The sequence below is a fragment of the Schistocerca nitens genome, chromosome 1, assembly GCF_023898315.1.
Source record: "Schistocerca nitens isolate TAMUIC-IGC-003100 chromosome 1, iqSchNite1.1, whole genome shotgun sequence".
Lineage (NCBI taxonomy): Eukaryota > Metazoa > Arthropoda > Insecta > Orthoptera > Acrididae > Schistocerca > Schistocerca nitens.
Genome location: NC_064614.1, coordinates 1,011,075,365 through 1,011,100,639, shown reverse-complemented (window position 1 = coordinate 1,011,100,639; position 25,275 = coordinate 1,011,075,365). Strand labels below are relative to the sequence as shown.

At 44.4% G+C, this 25,275-nt stretch overlaps 1 protein-coding gene across 3 annotated transcripts in view; it reads right to left on the bottom strand.

Annotated features, from left to right (window-relative positions):
* The window catches only part of LOC126195693 (diacylglycerol lipase-beta-like), a 903,756-nt gene that overhangs the window by 742,271 nt on the left and 136,210 nt on the right, over positions 1-25,275 (bottom strand). The gene's annotated exons all lie outside the window — the stretch shown is intronic.

Genomic DNA, 25,275 nt, shown 5'->3' with positions numbered 1-25,275 from the left:
TAAATATACATTAATGTTAAACAAGAGTGTTATCTATCAGACGAGTTATCGCCAATTTTTAAATTTTAAATTTGCGTTCAGCATCGTCTTTAGCGAAACTGCAGACTGTAAAACGTCGGGTGTACCCCAAGGTAGTGTAAATACAAACAAATGCAACATATCGAGCATAGATAGGCAGAAATACCCATTACAGTATGATAAAGCGATTGCAAAACAATCACTGGAAACAGTAACATCCGCAAAATATATAGGAGTATGGGTACGTACGACTCGAAGTGGAACGACTACATAAAACCAATCTCAGGTACGGAAGATGCCAGATTCATAGAGAGAATCCTCAGGATATGTAGTCCACAGACGAATTAGCTTATGCTTATATGAAACTTCCCGGCAGATTAAAACTGTGTGCTTGACTGAGACTCGAACTGGGGACCTTTTAGCTTTTGTGGACAAATGTTCTATCATCTGGGCTACCCACGCAGGACTCACGCCATGTCCTCACAGCTTCACTTCTGCCAGTATCTTGTGTCCTACCTTCCAAACTTCACAGAAATTCTGTTGCGAACCTTGCAGAACTAGCACTCCTGGAAGAAAGGATATTGCGGAGACATGGCTTATCCACAGCCTGGGTGATGTTTCCGGAATGAGATTTTCACTCTGCAGCGCAATGTGCGCTGATATGAAAGAAACATCATATCAGCACACTCTCCGCTGCAGAGTGAAAATCTCATTCTGGAAACATCCCCCCAGGCTGTGGCTAAGCCATGTCTCCGCAATATCCTTTCTTTCAGGAGTGCTAGTCCTGCAAGGTTTGCAGGAGCACTTCTGTGAAGTTTGGAAGGTAGAAGGCAAAAGTGAAGCTGTGAGGACGGGGAGTGAGTCGTGGTTGCGTAGCTCAGATGGTTGAGCACTTGCCCACCAAAGGCAAAAGGTCCCCAGTTCGAGTCTCCGGCACACAGTTTTTATAAGTCTCTCGCTCAACCATTACTTGAATGTTGCTCGTCAGTCTGAGACGCGTACCATGTAGGATTGATAGAGGAAATACCGAAGATCCAAAGAACAGCGGTGCATTTCAATAAGCGCGAAGGCTCCACAAAAAAGCTCAGCCAACTGCTGCGGAAGATGCTGCAGGAGAGGCGTTCTCTGTCACAGTGTAGTTTACTGTTAAAATTCCAGAACGTACGTTTCTAGAAGAGTTACGCACCACATTGCTTCCTCGCATGTATAACTCGCGGGAAACCACGAAGCTAAAATAAGAAAATTTCCTCCCGTGCACCATTTGTGTCTGGTACAGGAAAGGGCGAAAGGACTGTGGTACACAAAGCACCAGGTTGGAACTACTCGTTAGGCATTAGTTTAGCAGCTCATCTTCGCATTCAGTGAAATAAAATCCGCCATCAGTGAGAGTTTCGAGAGATATTTCCAGGCCTCACGGGCTAGTGACTAGTTTACTGGACGTGAGATACAAACTGTATGCTCAGAGCTGCGATCACAGCTTACTAGTCTTATTTAGAGGTTGAAGTTGGTTATTCTTGGTGGTACACCTAAGTGGAAATTAATGTTGCGAGAATAGTTGGCAGTAGGCAGCTCCTTGCAGAGAAGTGCTACTAGCGGGAAAAGGGGAAGACCAATGAGAGTGCCCGTGTTTGATTCCAAATGGCTCTGAGCACCATGCGACTTAACTTCTGAGGTCATCAGTCGCCTAGAACGTAGAACTAATTAAACCTAACTAACCTAATAACAATACACACATCCATGCCCGAGGCAGGATTCGAACTTGCGACCGTAGCGGTCGCTCGGTTCCAAACTGTAACGCCTAGAATCGCACGGCCACTCGGGCCGGCTGCCCGTGTTTGACTCAAAAGCCAACAGTTCTGCTTGAGGCTTCATCGGCTGAAAGGCTTGAATGCTTAAATAATACTTGTAGTTGCTTGGAACTCGCATATGGTCCAAGACGGCCTTATTGCCAAAGCATAATCAAATAATCTGTTTAAAAAAGGGGATATTAAAATTATAGGAGACTTAATTACAAATCAAACTTATACACACTACTATAAACACTTGAATATGTTACATATTGTAATACGTCAACTCCCCGGAGAGCGCCCAGAACTTATCTGCATTCTGATTGTTGCTAATTGAAGATTTCAATTGGCTACATAACAAAATAAAGTTGATAAATCGCAAATATAAGACTAACAATACTCACAATGTAAATTAGATTGCGACAGAAAGCTTTCTCAAAGTGAAAACTTACTTAATTACAGATACTGCTAACCTAGATGTGCAGTAGAATCAGGATAGGTGACACAGATGACACCTCTGAATAGTAAATCAGTATCTGGTGGTCGCAAGTATGTACCAAATAGCTAGCATGAAAGGAATGATAAATGAAGTTATTATTAAGGCAAGTACGAGCCCGAAGAAAAAGGAACCTCAACAAATCGAAAATGAGGAGAGGCGTAATAGATCAGAATATTTCATTAAAACAGTAAAAATATCAAGCAAGTGTAAGGTTAATAATAATCACAATATTCCTTTGGCAAATGTTGTTGTTGTTGTCTTCAGTCCTGAGACTGGTTTGATGCAGCTCTCCATGCTACTCTATCCTGTGCAAGTTCCTTCATTTCCCAGTACTTACTGCAACCTACATCCTTCTGAATCTGCTTAGTGTATTCATCTCTTGGTCTCCCTCTACGATTTTTACCCTCCACGCTGCCCTCCAATGCTAAATTTGTGATCCCTTGATGCCTCAGAACATGTCCTATCAATCGGGTCCCTTCTTCTTGTCAAGTTGTGCCACAAACTCCTCTTCTCCCCAATTCTATTCAATACCTCCTCATTAGTTATGTGATCTACCCACCTAATCTTAAGCATTCTTCTGTAGCACCACATTCCGAAAGCTTCTATTCTCTTCTTGTCCAAACTATTTATCGTCCATGTTTCACTTCCATACATGGCTACACTCCATACAAATACTTTCTCATTTCCTAATCGAATTCCCTCAGCATCACCCGAATTAATTCGACTACATTCCATTAGCCTCGTTTTGCTTTTGTTGATGTTCATCTTATATCCTCCTTTCAAGACACTGTCCATTCCGTTCAACTGCTCTTCCAAGTCCATTGCTGTCTCTGACAGAATTACAATGTCATCGGCGAACCTCAAAGTTTTTATTTCTTCTCCATGGATTTTAATGCCTACTCCGAACTTTTCTTTCGTTTCCTTCACTGCTTGCTCAATATACAGATTGAATAACATCGGGGAGAGGCTACAACCCTGACTCACTCCCTTCCCAACCGCTGCTTCCCTTTCATGCCCCTCGATTCTTACAACTGCCATCTGGTTTCTGTACAAACTGTAAATAGCCTTTCGCTCCCTGTATTTTATCCCTGCCATCTTTAGAATTTGAAAGAGAGTATTCCAGTCAACATTGTCAAAAGCTTTCTCTAAGTCTACAAATGCTAGAAACGTAGGTTTGCCTTTCCTTAATCTATTTTCTAATATAAGTCGTAGGGTCAGTATTGCCTCACGTGTTCCAACATTTCTACGGCATCCAAACTGATCTTCCCCGAGGTCCGCTTCTACCAGTTTTTCCATTCGTCTGTAAAGAATTCGCGTTAGTATTTTGCAGCAGTGACTTATTAAACTGATAGTTCGGTAATTTTCACATCTGTCAACACCTGCTTTCTTTGGGATTGGAATTATTATATTCTTCATGAATTCTGAGGGTATTTCACCTGTCTCATACCTCTTGCTCACCAGATGGTAGAGTTTTGTCAGGACTGGCTCTCCCAAGGCCATCAGTAGTTCCAATGGAGTGTTGTCTACTCCCGGGGCCTTGTTTCGACTCAGGTCTTTCAGTGCTCTGTCAAACTCTTCACGCAGTATCGTATCTCCCATTTCATCTTCATCTACATCCTCTTCCATTTCCATAATATTGTCCTCAAGTACATCGCCCTTGTATAGACCCTCTATAGTCTCCTTCCACCTTTCTGCTTTCCCTTCTTTGCTTAGAACTGGGTTTCCATCTGAGCTCTTGATATTCATACAAGTGGCTCTCTTTTCTCCAAAGGTCTCTTTAATTTTCCTATAGGCAGTATCTATCTTACCCCTAGTGAGATAAGCCTCTACATCCTTACATTTGTCCTCTAGCCATCCCTGCTTAGCCATTTTGCACTTCCTGTCGATCTCATTTTTGAGACGTTTGTATTCCCTTTTGCCTGCTTCATTACTGCGTTTTTATACTTTCTCCTTTCATCAATTAATTTCAATATTTCTTATGTTACCCAAGGATTTCTACTAGCCCTCGTCTTTTTACCTACTTGATCCTCTGCTGCCTTCACTACTTCATCCCTCAGAGCTACCCATTCTTCTTCTACTGTATTTCTTTCCCCCATTCCTGTCAATCGTTCCCTTATGCTCTCCCTGAAACTCTGTACAACCTCGGGTTTAGTCAGTTTATCCAGGTCCCATCTCCTTAAATTCCCACCTTTTTGCAGTTTCTTCAGTTTTAATCTACAGTTCATAACCAATAGATTGTGGTCAGAGTCCACATCTGCCCCTGGAAATGTCTTACAATTTAAAACCTGGTTCCTAAATCTCTCTCTTGCCATTATATAATCTATCTGATACCTTCTAGTATCTCCAGGATTCTTCCATGTATACAACCTTCTTTTATGATTCTTGAACCAAGTGTTAGCTATGATTAAGTTATGTTCTGTGCAAAATTCTACCAGGCGGCTTCCTCTTTCATTTCTCTCCCCCAATCCATATTCACCCACTATGTTTCCTTCTCTCCCTTTTCCTACTGACGAATTCCAGTCACCCATTACTATTAAATTTTCTTCTCCTTCACTACCTGAATAACTTCGTTTATCTCATCATACATTTCATCAGTTTCTTCATCATCTTCAGAGCTAGTTGGCATATAAACTTGTACTAGTGTAGTAGGCATGGGCTTCGTGTCTATCTTGGCCACAATAATGCGTTCACTATGCTGTTTGTAGTAGCTTACCCGCACTCCTATTTTTTATTCATTATTAAACTTACTTCTGCATTACCCCTATTTGATTTTGTATTTATAACCCTGTATTCACCTGACCAAAAGTCTTGTTCGCCCTGCCACCGAACTTCACTAATTCCCACTATATCTAACTTCAACCTATCCATTTCCCCTTTTAAATTTTCTGACCTACCTGCCCGATTAAGGGATCTGACATTCCACGCTCCGATCCGTAGAACGCCAGTTTTCTTTCTCCTGATAACGTCGTCCTCTTGAGTAGTCCCCGCCCGGAGATCCGAATGGGGGACTATTTTACCTCCGGAATATTTTACCCAAGAGGACGCCATCATCATTTAACCATACAGTAAAGCTGCATGCCCTCGGGAAAAATTACGGCTGTAGTTTCCCCTTGCTTTCAGCCGTTCGCAGTACCAGCACAGCAAGGCCGTTTTGGTTAGTGTTGCAAGGCCAGATCAGTCAATCATCCAGACTGTTGCCCCTGCAGCTACTGAAAAGGCTGCTGCCCCTCTTCAGGAACCACACGTTTGTCTGGCCTCTCAACAGATACCCCTCCGTTTTGGTTGCACCTACGGTACGGCCATCTGTATCGCTGAGGCACGCAAGCCTCCCCACCAACGGCAAGGTCCATGGTTCATGGGGGTAGGCTTTGGCAAATATCAAGATGAATTGTGCGCCCTATTTTATATCTGCGTTTTTGTAAATGAGGCAAACGTTTTTTTATTACTACCTACAGTACAATGTTCTCTAAAGTCAACCTCAAAAATCTGCCTATTTGACCTTACAAACTCATCGGTGGTTTCACTGGCCGCTATTGGTGTGGACATTGTATGACCTAATTTGTTGGCTTCAGTCGGTCACGCACCACCGCTTTATAGGTTATACATTCAATACAGAACTGATCCTCAACCCCTTTTGAGTAAGCAAATTAGTTAGCGAATAAGATATAAATATATAAATGACTGGATAAATCCCAAAGAATTAATGATGTTGAAATCAGAGGATTATAGTTTAAAACAAATAAATTTTTGCTGAATGATATTTCCACATATATCAATGGTCGTCTCACACTAATAGCAGATTCAAAGGAAAAAAAGTAAACAATAATTAATGTATGTAGTGCGAGCAGAACATCTAATACAGTAACACATGCGAGCAAAGTTCATTTAACTGCACATTAATTCACGAAAATCAACTGCAATCTAAGTCCGAAAGTTTCCCAGTGAAGTTCGTTATCGTGACTAACCATTGTTAAATATGTACCAAGTCCCCCACACACAAATGTAAATATCAACTGCAGGAAATAATTACAGATAACAGTTGCCTCAGATCTGTAACTGAAGTTCAGGTTGTACAGTGGCACGAAATAGATCGCCGGTAACATAATCAAACAATATAAGGCCAGTGAGATGTTAAAGTACATAAATCGACTCATAAAACGATTCCAACCGAAAGTTAAAGTGAGTTTCTCACGCGGTTGCTCGACTGCACAGCTCTCTCAACCGTCTCACCAAGAGAGACCAGACAAAACACAACCACGAAAGCCTATCAAAACATCAAAGACCACGCACATTCTACAGCTCATCCTTAAATACTTTCTGTGACTTCACACACTACTGAATTCAAGTTGTGCATTTAAATAATGACCATCACTTATAACTGAGTGTAACTAAACGTCCACAGAAGATACTAGAATATACATAAAAAGTTTAAGGTCATTTCCCGACATCTTATTAAAATAAGACCAAAGTATTGAACACGTCATTAACATATTCACAAAGCATGCCTACATCGGAGTCTACAATATGACAAAAATACTTAAAATTACAAATACATGGAGCCAGCTTGAAGAACAAGTTTCCTTCTGCTCCTTAGATGAGCTGCCTAATTTCCATGTTCATTCATTAAAATTAGCGCCACCATGGCTTTTTTTTACAATTTTACTAACAGCCATTTACATAATGAGTTACAAAGCATATCAAATAGTAAACTGTGAGTAATCACCCACTTAAAAAGATTAGATAAGGATCTGGGAAACTACGTGTAACTGTGGAGGATTTATAATATTGGCAAATTTGCATATAAAATTTATTTTTTATATACGAGGGCCATTTAACAAATAATGTAACACTTTTTTCCTGAAAGAATGTCGGTTTTATTCAGAATTCTAATACACCACATTATTCCTCACTCTTTTGGCTACAAAACCTAATTTTTCACCATAATCTGTGTTCCATGCGATGGCCTTATGCCACCTTACTGGGAAGCCCGTATGCCCGCAGCGTACCACTCCACTGGTCGATGTCCGAGCCAACGTCTGGCTGCATCAATAACCTCCCCATCATCCCAGTATTGCTTCCCGCGGGGCGCGTCCTTCACTGGGCCAAACAGATGAGGTCAGACGGTATGGTTTTCTGTTAGGCGGTGAGGAACCTAGCTGGTGCACACCTTTGAGTACCTCAACCGGTGGACTAGTGACTCGGCAACACCAACAAAAACGTTCATATGTGCAGTGAGGTGTTTGATTGTGATCCACCAAACACCTCGAATGAGAGTGTCCACACGTTCCAACACTGCAAAGGTCGCAGCTTTGTGCGGCGGCCAGCACGCGAGAGATCGGACAGGTTTGCGCAACCTCGTTGTGATGATGGCAGGCGCCTCGCAAACGACTCGCCGTGCTTTTGTTCACTGCCAGGTCTCTGTAGACATTCTCCAAGCACTTATGAATATCTGCGATGCTCTAATTTTCCGCAAAAAGAAACAATGACAACTCTCTGCTCGGAACACACCTACGTTACAGACGCCGTTTTTAAGGCACCGCCACTTATCAGTAAGTCATAAAACAATAGGGGCTTAAACGGGATTATTCTACGATGTCCCACAACAAAGTCTGCATTTTTCAGCCGAAATTGGCCGATAAACTTACTTACTGAACGTTCCTCGTATGTGCACGATTTGAAAAGTAGCTTGTTGCAGTGGTTACTGATATTGTCAGCTTTTATTTTACACGCCCTATGATCAGATCGCTCAAATGATTGTGTTGATATTAATTATATGTCGTAATCAAAAAATTGTAATTTCTGTAATGTTTATCCTATAATCATGCTTGAAGTTGTAATGAGTTCATCCCACCGCCACAAATGTCCTGTGTTTTCTGCATCAGGGTTTGTAGGATCTGCAATAGTTTCGCTGAAACCTTTATCTTAACTGCCGTCCAGTCGTCACCATCCTACAGGCCAACGCGCATGCTCGACCCTCTGGAGAAGCCCCGCAGCCAACGTCCGGCCGCAAGCGTATTGCATCGCTCCACCCAGTCGTTTTGTCTAGGCTCTCACAATTCTATCTCGCTTCGTGAGTCTGGTTCTCGTAATGCCACATACCATACAGCTGAATGGGTATTTATTATGAACTGCTATTTTTTGTGCAGACATAAAACACGGCATTTGCTTCCTTGGAAGCTAGAAAAGTTCTGACTCACGACCTACGTAGCTTCGTAGTGTTCCTCTATTTTGTGTTTGCTTGCAAAGGAATCAATTGGGAGCGGTGTACGGACTGTTAACGGTGCAAGTTTTCCTGTCCTGTGATCATGTCTCGGAATCCTTTTGAACTTAGATTGCTACGGCGCATTTATCAACGGTATTGGACTACAACTGTTGTAGCCCTGTCTCGGAGGTCAAAACGCAGAAACTGACGACCTCTATTTAAAGTGTAGCAATGACGAGAACTCTTTCAGTTTCGCTGGTAAATGCATCCTTGTTAATTAGTGATACAATAAGTTTCCCCAAATTCTTGAACGCTATGCACTTCGTCTTGTTCACCATTTCGACTTACATCCGTTACACGAAACTCCTCCCAACTCATCAAATTCTCTCTCTTTTACACACACTGGACATTCCCACATATCGTATAAACCCCTACGCACCATATACCCCACACACACCTCAAATTAGACTCCAGCAAGTTCATTATTTTTCCCTTAGTTAACAAACCTGGTATGCTGCCAAGACAATATCAACACATCACACCACCCTTAAAGCTACGAGCCGTCCACATTGTTTCCATCACGCAACTTCCACATCCTCCCCCTCTAATAAATGAAATCGGCTCTGAAATTTATTCTTCCCGTCAGATCTGACCCATTTCTTATTTGTCCACTGGTTCCCTCCCAATAATTTTTTTCTTCCCCCTGAACGACCATTGTCTGAGAATCCTGATCACCACTATCCCACATCTTGCCTCTCCAGCCAGCCGTTCTCCAACTCTTGACAGCCATACATGCCGTCTACTCCATTATCACCTCCCACTTCTCATAGCATTGCTTAATCCTTCAGCTCCGAACTTACTGTTTCCTACTGCACGTCGAAAACGTGCAGGGAAGGGGCTCGTATTTATTATATGCTAACAGTTTCTGTGTTTTAGAAGACAACAAATAATTTTTCAGCTTCCTATATTTTTCATCGTCACTTTGACCTAAACGTAAATATTCTATCATGTAAACATAAAGAGTGGCAAATGTACCGCTTGCTACATACACTCGCCTTGTCGTACCAGGAAATGAAATTACAATAAAGGAAAAAATTTATACGTTGGAGTAGTGCGGCGTTGGAGGATGGAAAGATTTCTACGGTTAAGGTTCTAGTGCAGACGTCAGCAAACGTTTTTCACAGACGATCGAATAACGGACAAGAAAGCTCTGGGGCAAAAGACGAATAACTAAGTCCAGTATATTGTGTTAATCATGGGTGGGTGGCATGCAATGTACAAGAAACAAGAGCAACCAACATATTTATTTAATAAAATGATTATCAAAGAAGGTGACGTTAGAAAAGATAGTTACATCAGACCTAGTGAGCACATATCCGAACAACTCAAATCAAGCAGGAAAAAACGTTGGTTGGATATCAAAGTTCAGTTTGATACTGCTGCATCTGATGAAGATAATTGCCTTCAAATGTTCATCAGTCGATGTGCTGACTCAACATACTGCATTTTTAACTATGTTTGCTCACAGACATAAGTTGTCCCAAACACTGATACCATAGCAGCGGCAAATTTCGTCAGTTTCGGAAACTCGATCAGGTAAGCAGCACTAAAACTCGAAAAGTTTTCTTTCTCTGTGCACCTCTCTCAACAGTTCATTTGTCTGCAAATTCGTCAGCTGCAACTGTAGTCCAACTGGCACATCATGAAGGCAACTGGCACATCATGAAGGTTACAATCAAATGGATTCTGAGACAAAAGAGTTTCTTTCGAGACATGAAAAATCTCTTCGAAAAGTGCTTTAAGTTACGAATAATTCCTTTCGGAAAATCAAGGTTGACAACTTCTGGGATTGTAGCACAAAACTCTTCAAAACGGTGAAAATGAGAAAAGCTTTTTCCTTCCAGTTGCGCTACAAACAATGACAGCTTTCCCCGAAATGCTTTGGTGGTTCTGTAGAGACCACAGACGTGCTCATCCTTTCCCTAAAGTTTCAGACTTAGTTTATTCATGTGAGATGTGACGTCGACCAAAAATGACAACTCTGAGAGCCAGGCCTTATCTGGCAGCTATGGAGCTATTCGGAGCTTGTAAAAACGGAACAGGACTCTACCGCAGCAGAGCCAACTGAGTCCCGATTATTGAACATAGCAAATTGAAGGCACATAGCAGCCAGGAGAGCTGCAAAAATTTGAAGATCTACTATTCTATACATTATATTTAAAATTCAATTGTATCACAACTTTTCGTGTTCCATACGTTTTAACAAGCAAATTCGAGTACCGTCGGCGGATCGAGTGAACTAACGTTGCAGTTTGGTGACCGCTGCTATAGTCTGCTAGATGTCTGACACGCCCGCAGCTGTGTCCAAATCGCATCGGAAATACACTCCTGGAAATTGAAATAAGAACACCGTGAATTCATTGTCCCAGGAAGGGGAAACTTCATTGACACATTCCTGGGGTCAGATACATCACATGATCACACTGACAGAACCACAGGCACATAGACACAGGCAACAGAGCATGCACAATGTCGGCACTAGTACAGTGTATATCCACCTTTCGCAGCAATGCAGGCTGCTATTCTCCCATGGAGACGATCGTAGAGATGCTGGATGTAGTCCTGTGGAACGGCTTGCCATGCCATTTCCACCTGGCGCCTCAGTTGGACCAGCGTTCGTGCTGGACGTGCAGACCGCGTGAGACGACGCTTCATCCAGTCCCAAACATGCTCAATGGGGGACAGATCCGGAGATCTTGCTGGCCAGGGTAGTTGACTTACACCTTCTAGAGCACGTTGGGTGGCACGGGATACATGCGGACGTGCATTGTCCTGTTGGAACAGCAAGTTCCCTTGCCGGTCTAGGAATGGTAGAACGATGGGTTCGATGACGGTTTGGATGTACCGTGCACTATTCAGTGTCCCCTCGACGATCACCAGTGGTGTACGGCCAGTGTAGGAGATCGCTCCCCACACCATGATGCCGGGTGTTGGCCCTGTGTGCCTCGGTCGTATGCAGTCCTGATTGTGGCGCTCACCTGCACGGCGCCAAACACGCATACGACCATCATTGGCACCAAGGCAGAAGCGACTCTCATCGCTGAAGACGACACGTCTCCATTCGTCCCTCCATTCACGCCTGTCGCGACACCACTGGAGGCGGGCTGCACGATGTTGGGGCGTGAGCGGAAGACGGCCTAACGGTGTGCGGGGCCGTAGCCCAGCTTCATGGAGACGGTTGCGAATGGTCCTCGCCGATACCCCAGGAGCAACAGTGTCCCTAATTTGCTGGGAAGTGGCGGTGCGGTCCCCTACGGCACTGCGTAGGATCCTACGGTCTTGGCGTGCATCCGTGCGTCGCTGCGGTCCGGTCCCAGGTCGACGGGCACGTGCACCTTCCGCCGACCACTGGCGACAACATCGATGTACTGTGGAGACTTCACGCCCCACGTGTTGAGCAATTCGGCGGTACGTCCACCCGGCTTCCCGCATGCCCACTATACGCCCTCGCTCAAAGTCCGTCAACTGCACATACGGTTCACGTCCACGCTGTCGCGGCATGGTGCCAGTGTTAAAGACTGCGATGGAGCTCCGTATGCCACGGCAAACTGGCTGACACTGACGGCGGCGGTCCACAAATGCTGCGCAGCTAGCGCCATTCGACGGCCAACACCGCGGTTCCTGGGGTGTCCGCTGTGCCGTGCGTGTGATCATTGCTTGTACAGCCCTCTCGCAGTGTCCGGAGCAAGTATGGTGGGTCTGACACACCGGTGTCAATGTGTTCTTTTTTCCATTTCCAGGAGTGTATGTCCGGACTGCCATCAGTCCACAGCTGGCTCCCTCATTTTCTACGGTGAAGGCCTGAACGAACCTGTCAAAACAGTAGCACACATGTACGTCGACAGGAAGTCTTCTACCAGAGCCGTTAGTACAAGGGACTGCATTATCCATTGATGCATACAGCCCCAATTATTTGGCCCTCGCGTCGACACGAACCTGGGTGACAGCGTGGTCGCCATCCCACAGGGGAAAAGCTGGCCACACTGACTCAGTTTCGTTTTCAGCAGCGGGGAGCACGCCAGACCTGTTAGAAAGTCCGGCCACTCCCTGCGTACGGCCCAAACCAGCCGAGCAGACCAGTCAGCACCAGCGACGCTCTCTCATCACTCTGGGAAACTGTCCAAGACCATCAGGTACAGCCTTCTGTAAGGCTACGTTCCCTACTGACGGTGCACCCTTCGTTATCCAAGAATTTTTCACTCGCAAAATTTTATTTAGTGATTTACTGGATAAGGCAACCTTACTCGATTTCTGCTGATTGGTCGACGGCATCCGATGAAGCTGAAAATCAGACACATAGAGTAATAATTTCTGGTTCATAAAAATTTATATATCGTTTACTTCTACGTCTCAGTTGCACAATTTTTACAGTATGACTCGTTTCGAATCACGCAGAAACTGTGCGTCATGTATTTGGTGCAGAGCCGAGTGGAGGGTCTGAATCAGAGTCTCAGGCAGTTCTGTGACCGTGTAGGCAGCAGATCCCTCGACTTGCGCCATCGGGTGATGGGTTTCCGGGTTCCGCTTAATAGGTCAGGAGTCCACTAAACACAGGAAGCGGCTACACGGGTAGCGGGACCTGTGTGGAAGGGACTGGGCGATTTTTTTAGGTTAGAGGGTCTCAGGGAACAACAGAAGGGACGTCAGTCTAAAAGCGGACAGGTAAAACACAGCAAGATAGTTGTAGAAAAGATTGGTATTGTAGTTGTAAATTGTCGTAGCTGTGTTGGGAAAGAACTAGAGCTGCAAGCCCTAACAGAAAGCACTGAAGCTAAAATAGTTGTTGGTACAGAGAAATAAGTTCAGCCAAAATTTTTTCAAACAATTAAACAGTGTTCGGAAAGGATAGATTAAATACAGTTGGTGGTGGAGTATTTATTGCTGTAAGAGGTAGTTTGCCTTATAGCGAAATAGTATGGGTAGAGGTTATACCTGACAATCGGACTAAACTATTAATTGGATCATTTTACCGATCCCCCCGACTCAGAAGATATAGTTGCTGAACAGTTCAAAGAAAACTTGAGTCTCACTTCAAATAAGTACCCCGCTCATACAATCATAGTCGGTGGTGACTTTAATCTACCCTCGATAGCTGGAAAAATTATACGTTTAAAACTGGCGGCTGGCGTGAAACGTCATCCGAAATTGTACTGAATGCTTTCTCAGAAAATTATTTGAACAATTAGTTCGAGCCCACTCGAAGCGTAAATGGTTGCGAAAGCATACTTATTCTTTTAGCAACAAATTGTCGCGAATTAAAATCATGTAGGCTGTACGCTGGAAAATTATTGCTACAGATCAAGCGAGGCGGACGTGACCAGACTATCTCATGTGTAATGTGTACTCGACTAACAAGAGCGGAGTATGCAGTATCACGAGGCTCAAGCACAGTTAGTGGCAACCCTTGGACACAGCAAACAGTGGAGAATGGCTAGTTCATCACGTAGGCATCACATGCTGCCGCGTGACTAGCCTACTCAGGGCTCAAAGTTCGGGGGTGCTAGAACCTTCTAGAACAAATGGTGCCGGGTACACTACCCCCTATAAAAGCGGATAGCCGCTAGATCGAAGGGCAGTGATGGAGTGAGGTACCTAGGAGCCGGTCCACGTTAGTCGGCGTCGGGATGCTGCAAGAGTTGCAGGAGAGTATTGAGCACAGTAACAAGTATGGACTTAGGCTGAATCGACACAGCTGACACTTAGTCTGGTGCGCTCGCCTCTGCTGTATTAGGACTTAGGTTTGGGAAGTTAGGGATGGCAACTGCATAGCCAGATAGACAATCATTGGAGACTGTATATAGAATCTTATTTAAATCACAAGTGCCAGGGGTACTTCCAGTATAATCGTTCTATACATCGAGTGTTCATACATGAAAGCTTCCCTAAGATCCTATCCGAGTTCCGTACTCTAGCTCACCTTGCAGCCTTCTCTACAACGGAGCAGTGAGGAGTTGGCGGCCCACACCACCGAGACCTCATGCCAAGTAAGTTCTCTGACGCGCACCAACGCAGTCCTTCCACTCCCTCTCAGGACACGTCAGTGGGACACGACAAAATAATCCTGGACAAATAGTGAGTATTGTGACTAATACCGGGATTAGCGACCACAAGGCAGTTGCTGCTAGGCTGAATACCGTAACACCTACAACCATTAAAAAGAAACTCAAAGTACGTCTATTTAAAAAAGCTAATAAAAATGCTCATACCGCCTTTTTAAGAGAGAGTCTCCACTCCTTCCGATCTGATCATGTAAGTGTAGAAAAGTTGTGGAATGATTTCAAAGAGATAGTATCGACAGCAATTGAGAGATATATACCACATAAATTAATAAGTGATGGTACTGATCCCCCATGGTACACAAAAAGGGTCAGATCGTTGTTGCAGAAGCAACGAAAAAAGCATGCCAAATTTAAAACAACGCAAAATCCCCAAGATTGGCAAAGTTTTACAGAAGTTCGAAATATGGCGCGTACTTCAATGCGAGATAGTTTTAACAATTTCCATAACGAAATTCTGTCTCGAAATCTGGCAGAAAACCCAAAGAGATTCTGGTCATATATAAAGCACACCAGTGGCAAGACGCAATCAGTACCTTCACTGCGCGATAACAATGGTGAAGTCACTGATGACAGTACTACTAAAGCAGAGTTATTAACACGGTTTTCCGAAATTCCTTCACCAAAGAAGACGAAGAAAATATTCCTGAATTCCAATCAAGAACAACTGCCAAGATGAGAAACATAGAAGTAGATATCCTCGGAGTAACGAAGCAGCTTAAATCACTTAATAAAGGTAAAGCCTCCAGTCCAGATTGTATACCAGTGAGGTTCCTCTCAGAGTATGCTGATAAAATAGCTCCCTATTTAGCAATTATATACAACCACTCGCTCACAGAAAGATCCGTACCTAAAGACTAGAAAATTGCTCAAGTCACACCAATACCCGAAAAGGGAAGTATGAGTAATCCGCTGAATTACAGGCCTATATCACTAACGTCGATTTGCAGTAGGGTTTTGGAACATATGCTGTATTCAAATATTATGAAGTACTAGAAGAAAACGATTTATTGACACATAGTCAGCACGGTTTCAGAAAATATCTTTCTTGTGAAACACAACTAGCTCTTCATGCTCGTGAAGTAATAAGTGCTATCGACAGGGGATGTAAAATTGATTCCATATTTTTAGATTTCCGGAAGGCTTTTGACACCGTTCATCACAAGCGTCTTCTAACCAAACAGCGTGCCTACGGAATATCGCCTCAGTTGTGCGACAGGATTCGCGATTTCCTGTCAGAAAGGTCACAGTTCGTAGTAATAGACGGAAAGTTATCGAGTAAAACAGAAGTAATATCCGGCGTTCCCCAAGGAAGTGTTATAGGCCCTCTATTGTTCCTGATCTATATTAAGGCCTTAGGAGAGAATCTAAGTAGCCGTCTTAGATTGTTTGCAGATGATGCTGTCATTTACCGTCTTGTAAAGTCATCAGATTATCAAAACGACTTGAAAATTAATTAGATAAGATATCTGTATGGTGCGAAAAGTAGCAATTGACCCTGAATAAGGAAAAGTGTGAAGTTATTCACATGAGTACTAAAAGAGATCAGCTAAATTTCGATTACGCGATAAATCACACAAATCTAAAAGCTGTAAATTCAACTAAATACTTAGGGATTACAATTACAAATAACCTAAATTGGAACGATCACGTAGATAATATTGTGGGTAGAGCAAACCAAAGACTGCGATTCATTGGCAGAACACTTAGAAGGTGCAACAGGTCTACTAAAGAGACTGCTTACACCACGCTTGTCCGCCCTATTCTGGAGTACTGCTGCGCGGTGTGGGATCCGCGTCAGGTGGGACTGACGGATGACATCGAAAAAGTATAAAGAAGGGCAGCTCGTTTTGTATTATCGCGAAATAGGGGAGATAGTGTCACAGACATGATACGTGAATTGTAGTGGCAATCATTAAAACAAAGGCGTTTTCGTTGCGACGGGATCTTCTCATGAAATTTCAATCACCAGTTTCCTCCTACGATTGCGAAAACATTCTGATGGAACCCTTCTACATAGGGAGAAATGATCATCGCGATAAAATAAGAGAAATCAGGGCTTGCACAGAAAAATTTAAGTGCTCGTTTTTCCCGCGTGCCGTTCGAGAGTGGAACGGTAGAGAGACAGCTTGAAGGTGGTTTATTGAACCCTCTGCCAGGTACTTTATTGTGAATAGCAGAGTAATCACGCAGATGTAGATGTATACTGTATACTGATGTGCAGTTTCTGCAGGACACAACAAATTGCTTATGGAGCAACATACAGAAGATGACCACATCTGATTGAAATTTGTCACATTGTAAGGAGAATATAAAACTGAGACGCAAAACTAAACGAGATATGAATTTCGATGACCACTGGTAAAATTCATGTTTTATCGATCATAGGTAAAACCCATCGCTCCTAGTCAAGATATATTATTTAGTGTATATTGTCTGCTTTTTATTGGTGAGCGAAGCGTCACAAAGACGGGACCCACCACTTTCGTAAAAATTGAGAGGCGAAACTAGCAACCCAAATTACTCTAATAGTTTGCCCTTTACAAGCATAATTTGTTATCGCCACACCTTGACTGTCCCAAAAAAGACTCAGCTTCACCTCCTCTTATAATGCTGCTGTCTTCGTCTACTCCGGTGGTGGTGAATCCATACGTTTTCACTGCTTGTTTTTCTCCTTTGTCCCGTGGTCATAGCGATATATCCAGCACGCGACCATCGTGATTAGGCGTGATTTCCTGTCATAAAGGTCACAGTTCGTAGTAATTCACGGAAAGTCATCGAGTGAAACTGAAGTATTACCTGGCGTTCCCGAACGATTATTATAGGCCGTCTGCTGTTCCTGATTTACATAAACAATTTAGGGGACAACCTGAGTAGCCCTCTTAGATTATTTGCAAATGATTCTGTCACTTACCGCCTTGTAAAGGCATCAGATGATGAAAACCGATAGCAAAATGATTTAGACAAGATGGTTCAGAGTGCAAGAAGTGGAAACTGACTGTAAATAATGAACTGTAAATAATGAAAAGTCTGAAGCCATCAACTTGAGTACTAAAAGGAATCCGCTAAATGTAAAGGCTGTAAATTCAAGTAAATTCTTAGTGATTACAATTACAAATTGGGACGAGCACACAGAAAACGTTGTGGGCAAAGAGAACCAAAGATTGCGATTTATAGACAGAACACTTAGATGAAACAGGTTTATTAAAGAAACTGCCCACACCGCGCTCTTCCGTCCTCTTTTGGACTACTGATGCGTGGTATGGAATCCTAATCAGACAGGATTGACGGAGGACGTCGAAAAAGTTCAAATAAGAGCAGCTCGTTTATGATTGTCGCGAAATAGGGGATAAACGGCCTCGAATATGACAGGAGAATTGGGATGGCAATTGGGTTCGTTGCGACAGGATTTTCTCAGAAAACATCACCAACTTTCTCAAGCGAGCGCGAAAATACTTTGTTGGTAACCTCCAATATAGGCATAAATGATCATGACAATAAAATAAGAAGAATCAGAGCTCGCACGTTCGATATCGGGCGCTGATCGAGACTGGAACGCTAGAGAAATAGTTTAAGGTTGTTTTATGAACCTACTGCCAAACACTAAATTATGTATTGCAGAGTAATCATGTAATTGTGGATGAAAGAAGTCACTTGGACTGGCCCAACAGAGCTGCTACATTTCGTTGATGCCTCCGTTCGACGGGCTGTTTGAAGAAGTGTGAGCAGTTGCGGATGAAAAGAGCGGTTGTGTTCAAAATATCGTGAAGATGTTGAAAAACTGACCCATGACCGATGTTCAGTCACTGCCGCTTTGATTGTGATATCCCGGTCTCCGAGCATCAGCACCTCCTCTTGCTGTTCCCGGTTCTTCAACAAAACATAAGCTGTCTCTTCGTTCTTCATGATTCAGACTTGTTTGACCACACTGGTGTCGTCTGCGCCACCTAATCAGTGAACCATATGATGGTAAATTGTTCCCGCATGTTTCTACAAACTGACATGGATTGTAATTGAGATGTTGTCCTCTTCAGATCCAGAAAACTAATTACGACACTTCAACTTATCAACGGCTTGCGCCATTTCGTTTTGTCTTCTCTAGCGGCGTGCTACGGCACTTTGACGCTGGTGTTTCAATATGTACCGACATGTATCTGCAAACACATAAAATTAATTACGTATCTTAAATTTTTTGGATGTGGCAATTTAAACCTTATGACTATCATCGTAATAATAATTCCTAAACGCTTGTCAGTAGAGAGACCTGATTATGGTCACAACATACTGAAACCAGAGCAGCGCATTGAGTGCTGCAGGGACCAGAGAGGCCGACAATACAGGGTGCTTATAATTAAACTTTCGCTACTTGGGCCATTGTAGACGGAAAAATACACTGTCCAGTCACATTAATGTGGCTGTCTGTCGAAAGCCTGAATAAGCACCTTTTGCATCGCGGACGTGCAGGAAGAATGTCATTGAGAATGTGTAGGGTACCTACAGCGATGTGGATCCATGCTGACTCCAGTCCGTGGCCAGGTGCACCAGGTTTCTCGGTTGAAAAACCATGGCGCGTACAGCCTAATCGAGGTGGTCCCACAATTCTCGATTGGGTTTAAATACGAGGAGTTTGGTCGCCAGGTGAGTACGCTGACATTTCGGTGCCCTTGTTTTCTCCGTCCCCCCCACCCCCCCCCCCCCCCACACACACACACACACACACAAACACACACACACACATTTCATATAGCCAGTGCTGCCAACTGCCGTCCGCAAGTGGTTATTGCACGTCCACACTTCGAACATAGGCGGGGCTCACATTAAGGTGAATGGGCTGTGTACTTATATCGGTAGCCAACTGTATAGCAATGATGTTGAGACTGTGCACTGCAGGATTTGCGCTGTTAGCAGTGTTAATGTTAAGACTTGCTGTTATGACCGATACTGGTACGGCGACGTACGGTTGTAACACGACCATCAGTGTGCATTACAGTTGCAGACAGCCAAGATGGGTCTGGATAAGACTCGTAACGCTGTTTTATCAAATTCAGCAGTAGTACTGTTGTTCTTGGGAGTATCAACGCATTAAAGGGGTACGAACAGGTTCTCTCTACACAACGGGGTTGAAGAACATGATTTTTAAGTTCCTATTAACGGACGATTTGGGAACTGCTCCTGGTAGAGGCCGATGACAAATTTCGCTACAAATTATTAAACAAGTTGCTGTTGCCATGGCTCTGATGAACACTCGCCATTCGATATACAGGAAGTTAAGTCGAACGGCGTTCAGAATAAAGACACTTCGACCGTCACAACTTTATCTGTAAACTGTCGAAGTATTCGTAGTAAAGTTCCGAATTTACTGCCTCAACAGGAAAGTTCTCGCGTTCAAATTATTCTTGGGATCGAGAGCTGGATCAGAACCGAAGAGAAGAGCTCTGAGATATTTAGCGAGTTGTGGAACGTACATCGGAAGACGTACTGGTGCCCATTAGATGACAAAAATATTGCCTCTATTGCGGTTGAAGTTGAGTGTGACAGTGAAGCCATCTGGTTGCGTAAAACAGGTGGAAAGTTAATTGTTGGATGTTTCTACCGGCGACCCGATTCTGCTGTGACAGATCTAGTGTCACTCAAAGAAATTCTACAGTCAATAGTGCGTAAATAATCAGGTCATGCAATACGAGATCACGAATGTAAAATTAGAGAGATTCGAGCGCGCACGGAGGCTTTCAGACAGTCGTTCTTCCCGCGAACCATACGCGACTGGAACAGAAAAGGGAGGTAATGACAGTGGCACGTAAAGTGCCCTCAGCCACACACCGTTGGGTGGCTTGCGGAGTATAAATGTAGATGTAGATGTACTAGTTGGAAGCGACTTTAACCTGCCCAGTATACACTGAGATGTCTAGGGATTGATTGTGGGGGGGTACAGACAGAAAGTCATGCGAAATACTTTTGAAAACGTTTTCTGAAAATTGTCTTGAGCAGCTAGCTCGGCAGCCCACATGCAATGAAAATACCTTAGACCTTGTAGCAATTATAGACGGAACTTATCGACAATGTCAGTATAGAAAACGGGGAACAGCGATCATTATGTCATTACAGCAAGTACGATTACGAAAGATAATAAATCAATCAAGAAAACTAGGAGAGTGTTTCTGCCAGATACAGCAGATAAGCAGTTATTACATCTCATTTAGACACTGAATTCGCACCAATTATTTCCATTAAGATTGATGCACAGGAATTATGGGCAAAGTTTAAGCAGATTTAAAATCGTGGTCTGGAGAGTTATGTGCCTAGGACGTGGATAAAGGATGGAAAAGACCCACCATGGTTTAATAACGAAATTCGGCGGATGCTGAGAAAGCAGAGGCTATTGCACTCTCGATTCAATAGGAAACGCATAAATGACGGCAAGCGAAGTTTAGTGGAGATTCGTACGTCTGTGAAAAGATCTATGCGTGAAGCACACAACATCTACCACTGTCACACATTAGCAATAGATCTGGCCGAGAAGCTGAGCAAATTCCGGTCGTATGCAAAATCGCTGAGCTCCCTTGTCCCTTGTTGACCAGTGTGGTGTGGCAGTTGAAGATAGCAAAACGAAAGCCAAAGGTTTAAATTTCACATTCAAGAAAACGCTCACACAGGAAAATCATACAAACGTACTGTCATTTGACCATCGAACAGACTCCCATATGGAAGACATAGTAATAAGCATACCTGGCGTCTAGAAATAACTGAAGGATCTGAAAGCAAATAAATCACCACGTCCGGATGAAATCCCAGTTCGATTTTACAAAGAGCACTCTACGGTGTTGGCCCCTTACCTAGCTTGCATTTATCGTGAATCTCTCGACAAGCACGAAGTCCCAAGCGACTGGAAAAAAGCGTAGGTGACTCCAGTACATAAGAAAGGTATAAGAACGGTCCCGCAAAAATATACACCAATATCTCAAACTTCTGTTTGCTGCAGAATCCTTGAAAATATTCTCAGTTCGAATATAACAAACTTTTATTTGACTTATGTCCACGAATCAGCATGGTTTCAGAAAGCATCGCTCGTGCGAAACTCAGCTTGCCCTTTTCTCACGTGATATACTGAGAACTATGAATGAAGGGCAACAGGCAGATTCCATGTTTCTGGATTTTCGGAAAACATTTGACAGGATGCCCATTGCAGGCTGTTAACGAAGGTATGAGCATTTGGAGGATTTTAAAGAAGATTGGTTCACCTGTAAAGGATACCGCATATACGTCGCTGGTGCGACCTATTCTTGAGTGCTGCTCGAGTGTTTGGGATCCGTACCAGGTCGGACTGAAGAAAGACATCGAAGCAATTCAGAGGCGGGCTGCTAGATTTTTTGACCGGCAGCTTTGAACAACACGTAAGTGTTAACGGAGATGCTTGGGGAACTCAAACGGGTATCCCTGGAGGAAAGGGACGTTCTTTTCGAGAAACACTATTGCGAAAATTTAGAGAACCCGCATTTGAAGCTGACTGCCGAACGATTCTACTGTCGTCAACACACACTGCGCGTAAGGACCACGAAGACAAGACACGAGAAATCAGGGCTCATATGGAGGCATACAGACAGTCATTTTTCCCTCGCTCTGCTTGCGACTGGAACACGATACCCTCCGGTACGCACCGTACGGTGGCTTGCGGAGTGTCGATGTAGTTGGTAGATGTAGATGTAGAATGCTAGATGCAATGGGCAAACATCAAGCAGTGCAGGAGCTGTGTCACGACAGCTGAACATTCCGTGGTCCACTGTCCGAGAAATGAGGCGAACAATTGTGGAATGGTTTCTCTAGTGCGCTTGCAAGCTGTCGTCGACGGAGATGCAGATGGTCGCCTCACTGAGCAATTCGTAACCTGGAACGTAAACATGTTACTCTCTCATGTGGAAATTAAAATGTGTTTCTTTCCGTGGTTTATTCGTTCTCTTCCGCGTGTCCCTCCATGTATTACCTCAATGTTTCATTTTCCTACGGTCACTCGTTTGTCTCGGGGCCCCTTCTAGTAGCGAAGGTGTAATTATAGGCATCCTGTAGTTTGCCGGTTAGTCGGAGAAGCAGTTAAGGATCTTGTTGCTCCCTGCAGTCAGATCAGTCTACAATGAGATTACCCGAAATTACGAAGGCAACTCGTAATTACGATCGCATGCCGACTACCGACGCCTGTATGCCGCCGCTGCCACGTTCTACTGCTGTGCCATCATTAAGAGCTTCTCGCTAGCCGTCAATTGCTTCATTTCGTGTTCTCTGAATACTTCCCCTTGTGTTTTTTCTGAGTGACTGAGTGTCGTCTACAAGGCCAATAACGACTTTCTGGTATCCAGGCACCTTTGCCACCCATTCTGCTGCCTTTTTACCCTATTCGACCTGTGAGCTGCTTTGTTAATATGTTGATGGGTCTTTAAGAAAAATATACAAATTTGAATGCGCGGGCGAGTCTTATATAAGTAGAGTTGCACTATTCCCTTTCGCCTTTAATCCATGCACTGTAATTGCTAGGACTGCAGGAATACACAAATTTGAAGCTTTAAGCACGGTAACGGCAGAAAGTAGACTAGTGGGTCTCAAGTCCAGCAGCTCGTAATGCTAATTCACCTTTTCACATTGGAAGTAAAAAATTGCCGAAATATATTTGTTGTCATCAAATTTAGTTATTCACAGTCGTATAGGTCACGGCGTCATGTCACGGACTGCGCGGCCCCTCCCGCCGGAGGTTCGAGTCCTCCCTCGGAGATATATATATACACTCCTGGAAATGGAAAAAAGAACACATTGACACCGGTGTGTCAGACCACCATACTTGCTCCGGACACTGCGAGAGGGCTGTACAAGCAATGATCACACGCACGGCACAGCGGACACACCAGGAACCGCGGTGTTGGACGTCGAATGGCGCTAGCTGCGCAGCATTTGTGCACCGCCGCCGTCAGTGTCAGCCAGTTTGCCGTGGCATACGGAGCTCCATCGCAGTCTTTAACACTGGTAGCATGCCGCGACAGCGTGGACGTGAACCGTATGTGCAGTTGACGGACTTTGAGCGAGGACGTATAGTGGGCATGCGGGAGGCCGGGTGGACGTACCGCCGAATTGCTCAACACGTGGGGCGTGAGGTCTCCACAGTACATCGATGTTGTCGCCAGTGGTCGGCGGAAGGTGCACGTGCCCGTCGACCTGGGACCGGACCGCAGCGACGCACGGATGCACGCCAAGACCGTAGGATCCTACGCAGTGCCGTAGGGGACCGCACCGCCACTTCCCAGCAAATTAGGGACACTGTTGCTCCTGGGGTATCGGCGAGGACCATTCGCAACCGTCTCCATGAAGCTGGGCTACGGTCCTGCACACCGTTAGGCCGTCTTCCGCTCACGCCCCAACATCGTGCAGCCCGCCTCCAGTGGTGTCGCGACAGGCGTGAATGGAGGGACGAATGGAGACGTGTCGTCTTCAGCGATGAGAGTCGCTTCTGCCTTGGTGCCAATGATGGTCGTATGCGTGTTTGGCGCCGTGCAGGTGAGCGCCACAGTCAGGACTGCATACGACCGAGGCACACAGGGCCAACACCCGGCATCATGGTGTGGGGAGCGATCTCCTACACTGGCCGTACACCACTGGTGATCGTCGAGGGGACACTGAATAGTGCACGGTACATCCAAACCGTCATCGAACCCATCGTTCTACCATTCCTAGACCGGCAAGGGAACTTGCTGTTCCCACAGGACAATGCACGTCCGCATGTATCCCGTGCCACCCAACGTGCTCTAGAAGGTGTAAGTCAACTACCCTGGCCAGCAAGATCTCCGGATCTGTCCCCCATTGAGCATGTTTGGGACTGGATGAAGCGTCGTCTCACGCGGTCTGCACGTCCAGCACGAACGCTGGTCCAACTGAGGCGCCAGGTGGAAATGGCATGGCAAGCCGTTCCACAGGACTACATCCAGCATCTCTACGATCGTCTCCATGGGAGAATAGCAGCCTGCATTGCTGCGAAAGGTGGATATACACTGTACTAGTGCCGACATTGTGCATGCTCTGTTGCCTGTGTCTATGTGCCTGTGGTTCTGTCAGTGTGATCATGTGATGTATCTGACCCCAGGAATGTGTCAATAAAGTTTCCCCTTCCTGGGACAATGAATTCACGGTGTTCTTATTTCAATTTCCAGGAGTATATATATATATATATATATATATATATATATATATATATATATATACATATATATATATATGTGTGTGTGTGTGTGTGTGTGTGTGTGTGTGTGTGTGTGTGTGTTTGTTGTTCTTGGCTTAAGTTAGGTTAAGTAGTGTGCAACTCTAGGGACCGAAGACCTCAGCAGTTTGGTCCCTTAGGAACACACACACACACACACACACACACACACACACACACAAACACTGATGATTTGTCTTCATGGAATCAAAAGTGCATATTAACTTACAAAAATATACCGATTACGTAAAGATAAACAGCTGGCGTAAAAATGTGAACAATAACACCGTAACACATGCCCGCCATCTGTCAAGTCTGAATACGATGCATGCTACTGTTCTTAGCCAATGAGAACAAATCACAGATTATGGTACGTTAATGCACAAGCACATGACACAATATAATTTCCCTCACTTGGGAAA